Here is a 10,082-nt window from a genome sequence, read left to right on the forward strand (position 1 = left end):
TTCTTGTGATAAGTGTTAACGTTGTCTCAATTACAGTAAAGCATTAGGATAGGACTCAAATTGAAAATATAATTTAGAAACAGATTTATTTATCAAGGAATGAAGGTGTAAACTTGTACTTTAATTTAAAAATACAACGTCGCCAAATTTTACAACGTTTCGACCCATTACTGCCGAGTCATCAAATAAGAGTTACTTACTGATGACCCAGTGATATGGGTCGGAACATTGTAATAATTAGAATGTAAACTTTTCACTTGTTTCGTCATTGTATGTTTGACTTGATTATTGGAATCAGTATGTTTCTCACTAAACATTAAACTCGTAATATCGTTCTTAATGTTGATGCTTGTTCCACTCTGATTGGTGGATTACGCTTGTCACGTGATACTAAATTCACTTTTATCACATCGAAAAAAATGCTACACTCACTCTTCCCTTTTCCTAAGATCATTGTATAAGGGAAAGATTTAGCTCCTGTGGAAAGCATAAAACACAAACAAGCACTGATTGAGTCATAAATCATTTTTGACTGTAGCTCAATCCCTGGCTCCCTATTGGTTGGAAGCCTCCGGCTGCTGTTTTGACAGTTTGTTCAAGATGTGTACGTGACAGAGCGTCAACTGCGCAGCAGGAGTACTCCTTTCGAGCCTTTGATTGGTTTACCTACTAATGATGAAAGTGATAAGTCATTGAAGCTGTCATAGGGGGACAATACGCCCGAATATTTCAGGTGTTGCAGTTATCAATGTAAGCGATCTTTACCCTGGACCAGGAGAAGTCGAATGGTTATTCTAATTAACAACAGTCTATGACAAGACTATTCATGACGGTATTGGGGTTTAACAAACAAATAAGACCCTCCAATAAAGTTTGCCGCCACTATAAAACACGCATGAAGAACTGACAGAAATGACCCTGTAGCTCTGGTTGAACCTCACTCTCCTGGGACAGCCCGGTTTCCGGAGAGTGATTGATTTGTTGGAAGATTTAAAGCCGGTCATTAATCACTGCTTGACCACAACCCTTCCTTGACGTCCTTCACGCGGAAGTGGTCGCTGTGTGACAACAAAAAGTTAGTTTCGACTTGCAGGTGTGCTGAATTTTATATTTCATCTAAAACTCTTGAGACAGATTAAATCTTAATGGAACACCTTACAAATATAATGCCTCTTATTCTTCATTCATTCATAAAATATTTTTCTTATTTTTTCGTAATGCACGAGTCATACGTAAAGTTGCTCCTAGAGGCGCAGCGGTATGTTTACGGACTTACAACGTTAGAAACCGAATTTTGATACCCGTGGAGAGCAGAGCACGGATAGCTCATTGTGTTGCTTTGTGCTTAACAACAAACAAACACACAAAATACGTGAAGTCCACATAGAAATGAAATATTAGGGGGCGCCACTTAAAATATAACACTCACAAAAGCGAAATAAAAATAGAGAATATCCCTAGTTATTGATTTATTTTTATTCAAGAACTTCGGTCTCCTACAGTCAGTCATCTCACGAGATGTTAACTGAGATGTTTATTCTAAAACTGAACAACGTAATTATATATTACTTGTTGCGTAATTATAGTTACCAGTTGAGAATTGAAAAAATAATTTTAAAATTATCTATAATATGCTGCCAAAAGGAAGACAGATAACGTTCTATTCGACCACGTGTTCTTAACTCATGATTCTTTAATTCATGAAATCACCCTCAATTTATTGGTACGTACTATATATAGCCCATTTTATGAGCTTTGTAATCGTATTACATAATATAGTCCATTTTACGAATTACCTATTGTATCACGTAATATAACCCATTTTATGAGATCTAATCTTATTACATAATATAATCCATTTTACAAATTATATCATCGCATTTGTGAGTTATTTAATCGTATTACAAATTACAACCCACTTTACGAGCTGCTTAATAATTTTATATGCTTGAACCCATTGTACGACCCATGTTATCATTTATAAAGTTTGTTAAAAATTATTACTCAAGATTTAAATTGTCGGTACAACCCCCTTACAATAACCCATATGTTAAGTGTGTGTCACAATAATCCCTAAAGTAAATTGTGTGTGCTACCAATAGTCCATAGACTAAAGCAATATACAGTACATTTTATAACATTAAAATATGCCTCACAATAATTCCTAGCGTAAATTCTGTGTGTTACCCATAGTCCATGAACTGAAGCAATATACAGTATATTTTATAATATTAAAATGTGTGTCACAATAATCCATAGATTAAAGTGCGTGTCACATTAACCCATATATTCAAGCAATATCCAATACACTTTACACTAAACAACTGATGAAAGAACATCGTGTAATGTAACATTAAAGTAATACAAACATACAGAAACAAATAACAAAGTTGTTCTTGTTACAAGTACATGGAGTTTCGACTGATACATGTACCAAGTTTCAAGTTGTAGCTACCCTTTACTTTGGAATAAGAAGCTTCTAGAACGCGGCTCGAAGGTCAGATCGATGGTTTATAACGCTAAAAAAATATCAGTGTTCCATTCCTGACACACCATCCATTCTGCACATTTGTGCTTTAAAAACACGCAAACAAACAAAATAAAACGATTCTGTGTATATATATATATACGTTTATTTTCGAAAGTAAGTAAGGTTTGTTATTTGATAGTCCTTAGTTTTAAAACTTATCAGTTGTTTGAACTTTATGTAAACGTACATATCTGCTGATACATGTATTTCAAACAATCGCAAGCGCTTTTGTGAAATTTAGCGAACATGTTGCGTTCATAGGACCAAATAGGTCAGATTATCACGAATATTACTGTTTTTATTGCTTATTTTTTCTGTTCATGTACTTTTAAAGTTCAGATATTTTTATCGTGTGTCAGTCACTACGTCATTTCACAATTAGTTACATAGATTTCTATTAAAACTCAAACACGCTTTCGTACGCGCATATTAACCCCAGACAACAAAGTTTCTAGGATTATTTTTATTTGGGGGTACAAAAGTCAGCAAAGAGCTAGTTTGGGGGCTGTAAAAAATTAACACTTTTATGTCCGTGGGAGTCACAATACAAAGAGAATCACATTATTTAAAGGACTAATTTGCTCGTGATAATTCAGATGGGAGCGCCCCCTATATCACTAAGTTCATGTCTTGTTTTTCTTTTTAAAAAGTTTAAAAGAATAAATCACTCGTGATAATTTACATAGGAGTCCACCCCTCCTACACCACTAAGCTCATGTCGGTTTATGCATCCTATGTCTCGTTTTCATTTTTTATAAGTTTAATTGAATAAATTAGTCGTGATGTCTCAGATGGGGGTCTGTCCCCTACACGCTACTAAGCTCGTGTCAATGTATACTTCGCACGTCTCGTTTTTACTGCTTGATTATTTATTCTGTGCTTTAATGTCCATCGTCACTTTTCTCGGGTGTTGTTCTGTCCCATAATACACCTCTCTTCACTCCTTTCTGTCTCTTGGAGCTTAACGGTTGGCGAGAAGTCATGCTGTTCGATAAACGTGTATTGATTTTTGATAAGGAATTTGCTCTTCACTGTTGCAAAGCAAATTTATACTTATCATGAATATCACAAATGGGGTCATATGGAACCTGTTGAAAATATATTATACCCAAAACTTTTATCCACAGAACCAATGAACACTAATAAAACGGATATATAAAATTAGTAACTGTGCTACTAACAAATACAGTTATTAACTACTGTTTCAATGAAATTACTGTTGGTGTTTTGAAGTAAAATGCACATATTACCATATATACGATATTATTTTACATTTATATAGTCTGTTTGTTTAGAATTTCGCGCGAAGCTACACAAGGGCTATCTGTTTTAGCCATCTCTAATTTAGCAGTGTAAAACTAGACGAAAGGCAGCTAGCTAGTAACCACCATCCACCCCTTAAGTCTTGGACTACTCTTTTACCAACGAATAGTGAGATTGACCGTAAGATTTATATAGCCTTCAGAATTCCAAAACATGTTTCCAACTGTTAAATAACGCTATTTTATATGAGTGATGTTTCTCTTATTATTACTATATGAAATGTGTGAGCTATCAACTAAAGGTTGTGGATCATTAGATTATTTTATGTTGTTCATGAACAAAGGAACCCACGGTTTTTCTTTCCTGTGAAAACGACAAGTCATTCAGAGCTGGCAAGTCGAGTTCTAATCCGTGTGATGCTATAAAATATTCCTTCACACTTTTAACTGTGAGTACATTGTAAGAGTTAAACCTAGAGTATTGTTGTTTGAGTTATAAACCTAGAGTATAGTTGTTTGGGTTAACTGTAAGTTTTGCTGTTTGAGTTATAAACCTAGAGTATTGTTGTTTGAGTTAAGTATAAGTATTGTTGTTTGAGTTAAACCCAGCGTATGTTTTGTTTGGGTTAACTGTAAGTTTTGCTGTTTGAGTTACAAGTCTAGAGTATTGTTGTTTGGGTTAACTGTAAGTTTTGCTGTTTGAGTTACAAGTCTAGAGTATTGTTGTTTGGGTTAACTGTAAGTATTGCTGGTTGAGTTACAAGTCTAGAGTATTGTTGTTTGGGTGAACTGTAAGTTTTGCTGTTTGAGTTACAAGTCTAGAGTATTGTTGTTTGGGTTAACTGTAAGTTTTGCTGGTTGAGTTACAAGTCTAGAGTATTGTTGTTTGGGTTAACTGTAAGTTTTGCTGTTTGAGTTACAAGTCTAGAGTATTGTTGTTTGGGTTAACTGTACGTTTTGCTGTTTGAGTTACAAGTCTAGAGTATTGTTGTTTGGGTTAACTGTAAGTTTTGCTGTTTGAGTTACAAGTCTAGAGTATTGTTGTTTGGGTTAACTGTAAGTTTTGCTGGTTGAGTTACAAGTCTAGAGTATTGTTGTTTGGGTTAACTGTAAGTTTTGCTGTTTGAGTTACAAGTCTAGAGTATTGTTGTTTGGGTTAACTGTACGTTTTGCTGTTTGAGTTACAAGTATAGAGTATTGTTGTTTGGGTTAACTGTACGTTTTGCTGTTTGAGTTACAAGTCTAGAGTATTGTTGTTTGGGTTAACTGTAAGTTTTGCTGTTTGAGTTACAAGTCTAGAGTATTGTTGTTTGGGTTAACTGTAAGTTTTGCTGGTTGAGTTACAGGTCTAGAGTATTGTTGTTTGGGTTAACTGTAAGTTTTGCTGGTTGAGTTACAAGTCTAGAGTATTGTTGTTTGGGTTAACTGTAAGTTTTGCTGTTTGAGTTACAAGTCTAGAGTATTATTGTTTGGGTTAACTGTAAGTATTGCTGGTTGAGTTACAAGTGTAGAGTATTGTTGTTTGGGTTAACTGTAAGTATTGCTGGTTGAGTTACAAGTCTAGAGTATTGTTGTTTGGGTTAACTGTAAGTTTTGCTGGTTGAGTTACAAGTCTAGAGTATTGTTGTTTGGGTTAACTGTAAGTTTTGCTGGTTGAGTTACAAGTGTAGAGTGTTGTTGTTTGGGTTAACTGTAAGTTTTGCTGGTTGTTTATCAAATAGGATTACTTAACACCAAAGCGCAAATCTAATATCTAAAACAAACAAACAAATTCACAAAACTATATAGTTAGTATTGTCAGTCCAGCGGTGTAAACAATTAGACAAAAATTGCTCGCGACAGTTGGTATTATTTTCTTAGTGCAAAGCTACGCATTGAGCTGTCCACATTATATCCATCAGATACGGCCCTGCATGGCCAGGTGTTTAAGGCACTCGACTCGTAGTCTGAGGGTCGCGGGTTCGAATTCCCATCACACCAAACATGCTCGCCCTTTCAGCCGTGGAGGCGTTATAATGTTACAGTCAATCCCACTATTCGTTGGCAAAAGAGTAGCCCAAGAGTTGGCGGTGGGTGGTGATGACTAGCTGCCTTCCCTCTAGTTTTACACTGCTAAATTAGGGACGGCTAGCGCAGATAGCCCTCGTGTAGCTTTGCGCGAAATTCTAAACAAAACTAAACCAAAAATATCCATTATAAAATAAGAATATTTTGTTTGCAACTTTATACAAGTATATTATAATGAAGCCACTATAATTCTGGTAACTGAACTGAAAAACGTGGAACTTTTTCCGCCTTTGACCATTTGATCTACAGATAAATTTTAACAATATACTGACATCCAATTATTATTATTATTGCGTGTTAGTAAACGCAAGAATTGTACCCTAACTTAGTCCTTTCCTACCATCCAATCACTATCGCCGAAAGAATCAACCAATCACTGTTGCTGACGTATTTTATGCCACATTCTAGTTGCTTTAGCCTGTACTAAAAGTAACGATAAATGAAAATTAAAGCACTATTTTATCCTTTTATCCAATGAGAGAAAGCGATTTTAATGCGATAGCATCATAACTTGTTCAGTTTTAAAGTGCTGTAAGTTCCCTGCAGTAAAACTAGGGGAACGAACTCCACTGGTATAACTCACTTTTATTTACTTGTTCTCTCCCGATATCACCAGGAGTGGGGCCATCTGTTTGCCAGAGTTCGTCTCTCCCCACATGAGTTTGTTGAGAACAGAAAGACCCTGATTTATTACCAGTTTACTGTTTCGATTAGGTAATTGTACTGTAATATCTTTCCGTTGTACACTGCTCAACCGTGGAGCGGTAAACATGGTCGATTTTTCAACGTCGCAGACCGTTTAGCTGAGAGAGGTAGGAGTAGCTTCGCGTTACATCCGCTAGGGTGCAATTAGCGTACTACGTTCCCAGGTAGTGGCCCAATCTCCTGCACTATTTTAACGTTAACAAAGTAATTTAGCCCCGTCTGATCGTATCTGAAGCAGTTTAAAGGCCAACTGAAATTTCGGACAGCTATATAAACTAGTTTTTCTTAGTTTCGCAAATAAATCAGCGTCTTTCTTTGTTTTAAATAGATGCAAAGGAAAAAAGATACAGTCATACTATTGACGTACAATACTTAAAGCTCTGTTATATACATAAGGCTCAAACAACTTTGATTTCGAACGTGAATAACACATTTATGTCCCCACTGGCTGAACGTTAAGTCGGTAAACTTACTTATAACACTAAAATCAGGGTTTCTATGCCCTTGGTGGGCAAAACAAATAGCCCTTAGTGTGGCTTTGTGTTTGATAAGAAACAAAGCAAACTTACTTTATTTGTGTTTGATAAGAAACAAAGCAAACTTACTTTATTTGTGTTGGGTGAGAAACAAAGCAAACTTACTTTATTTGTGTTTGATAAGAAACAAAGCAAACTTACTTTATTTGTGTTTGATAAGAAACAAAGCAAACTTACTTTATTTGTGTTTGATAAGAAACAAAGCAAACTTACTTTATTTGTGTTGGGTGAGAAACAAAGCAAACTTACTTTATTTGTGTTTGATAAGAAACAAAGCAAACTTACTTTATTTGTGTTTGGTGAGAAACAAAGCAAACTTACTTTATTTGTGTTTGGTGAGAAACAAAGCAAACTTACTTTATTTGTGTTTTATAAGAAACAAAGCAAACTTACTTTATTTGTGTTTGGTGAGAAACAAAGCAAACTTACTTTATTTGTGTTTTATAAAAACAAAGCAAACTTACTTTATTTGTGTTTGATAAGAAACAAAGCAAACTTACTTTATTTGTGTTTGGTGAGAAACAAAGCAAACTTACTTTATTTGTGTTTGGTGAGAAACAAAGCAAACTTACTTTATTTGTGTTTGGTGAAAAACAAAGCAAACTTTATTTGTGTTTGATAAGAAACAAAGCAAACTTACTTTAAATACAAATAAGACAATGAAATGAGTATAGTCTGTTTAACTTAAAATTAACCAACTATACACACACATATATATATACACATTCAGATAACAATGAATTAACCAGCTGAAGCCTTAGACACACATATATATATATACACATTCAGATAACAATGAATTAACAAGCTGAAGCCTTAGACACACATATATACATATATACATTCAGATAACAATGAATTAACCAGCTGAAGCCTTAGACACACATATATATATATACATTCAGATAACAATGAATTAACCAGCTGAAGCCTTAGACACACATATATATATATATACATTCAGATAACAATGAATTAACCAGCTGAAGCCTTGGACACACATATATATATACACATTCAGATAACAATGAATTAACCAGCTGAAGCCTTAGACACATATATATATATATATATACATTCAGATAACAATGAATTAACCAGCTGAAGCCTTGGACACACATATATATATACACATTCAGATAACAATGAATTAACCAGCTGAAGCCTTAGACACATATATATATATATATACACATTCAGATAACAATGAATTAACCAGCTGAAGCCTTAGACACACACATATATATATATATACATTCAGATAAGAATGAATTAACCAGCTGAAGCCTTAGACACACATATATATATACACATTCAGATAACAACGAATTAACCAGCTGAAGCCTTAGACACACATATATACATTCAGATAACAATGAATTAACCAGCTGAAGCCTTAGACACACATATATATATATACACATTCAGATAACAATGAATTAACCAGCTGAAGCCTTAGACACACATATATATATATACACATTCAGATAACAATGAATTAACCAGCTAAAGCCTTAGACACACACATATATATATATATACATTTAGATAACAATGAATTAACCTTATAGACATATATTTTCCTCCAAACTATTATATTTTCTCTCGTTACGAGTAATTAATCTGTCTCTAACACTACGTTAACTTGTCTCTATGAAATAACTAAATCATTTCAAGCCACAGTCTTGGCATGGACTGGTCGTTGGAACACTTCTGTCACAGTCTGCGGATAGCAGGCTAGCGTCGCTTCGCTGCTCGTCCTTTAATTCAGGGGACGTTATCATGTTACCTTCCATCCCATTTTTCGTTGGTGAAAAAGTAGTCCAAGAGTTAGCGGCAGGCGGTATTGATCAGCTTCCTCTGCTCTAGTCTAGCACTTCTAAATTAGGAACAGCTGGTGCAGATAGTCCTTAAGTAGTTGTTGGATAAATTTAAGAATCACGAATGTCAAGTCTGTCTACATATGTGAACATTTTACTTTCATCTTAACTGTAGTGTATTTCATTTCCAGGTCACACTTCTTGGTTTCTGGATTGTTTGGAAAGCTACAGGGAATATGTGATAATAAATCTGTAACCTGAACCTGTTTAGTATATTACCAATGTATATGTCAGTTATTTCTTAATCTGTTTAGTATATAACCAATGTATATGTCAGTTATTTCTTAATCTGTTTAGTATATAACCAATGTATATGTCAGTTATTTCTTAATCTGTTTAGTATATAACCAATGTATATGTCAGTTATTTCTTAATCTGTTTAGTATATAACCAATGTATATGTCAGTTATTTCTTAATCTGTTTAGTATATAACCAATGTATATGTCAGTTATTTCTTAATCTGTTTAGTATATAACCAATGTATATGTCAGTTATTTCTTAATCTGTTTAGTATATAACTAATGTATATGTCAGTCATCTCTTAATCTGTTTAGTATATAACCAATGTATATGTCAGTTATTTCTTAACCTGTTTAGTATATAACCAATGTATATGTCAGTTATTTCTTAATCTGTTTAGTATATTACCAATGTATATGTCAGTTATTTCTTAATCTGTTTAGTATATTACCAATGTATATGTCAGTTATTTCTTAATCTGTTTAGTATATAACCAATGTATATGTCAGTTATTTCTTAATCTGTTTAGTATATAGTGTTTCAGAACTGATAGTATGGTGCATTATATCTAATACTTAATGATGAAAATTATAAGACCAGGGGACATGAATATCAATAGTGATAAGGAAGACATAACCTTCAGCTAGAAAAGCTTCATATTTTGAACAGGTTCGTTGGATTTTGGGGCGAGTTACCTTCAGATATCGTGAATACAGTTAACTTAATAGAGCTTAAATATGTGCATGATAAGAACTGACTTTTTTTTTCCTTAAGGATTATAGTTTAGTTTTGTGGATAGACCAGACTAGATGGACCCAAAGGTTGCTTATTATTATTATTATATAGTGTAATTGTTAAATA

The sequence above is a fragment of the Tachypleus tridentatus genome, chromosome 2, assembly GCF_004210375.1.
Source record: "Tachypleus tridentatus isolate NWPU-2018 chromosome 2, ASM421037v1, whole genome shotgun sequence".
NCBI classification, from domain to species: Eukaryota; Metazoa; Arthropoda; class Merostomata; order Xiphosura; family Limulidae; genus Tachypleus; species Tachypleus tridentatus.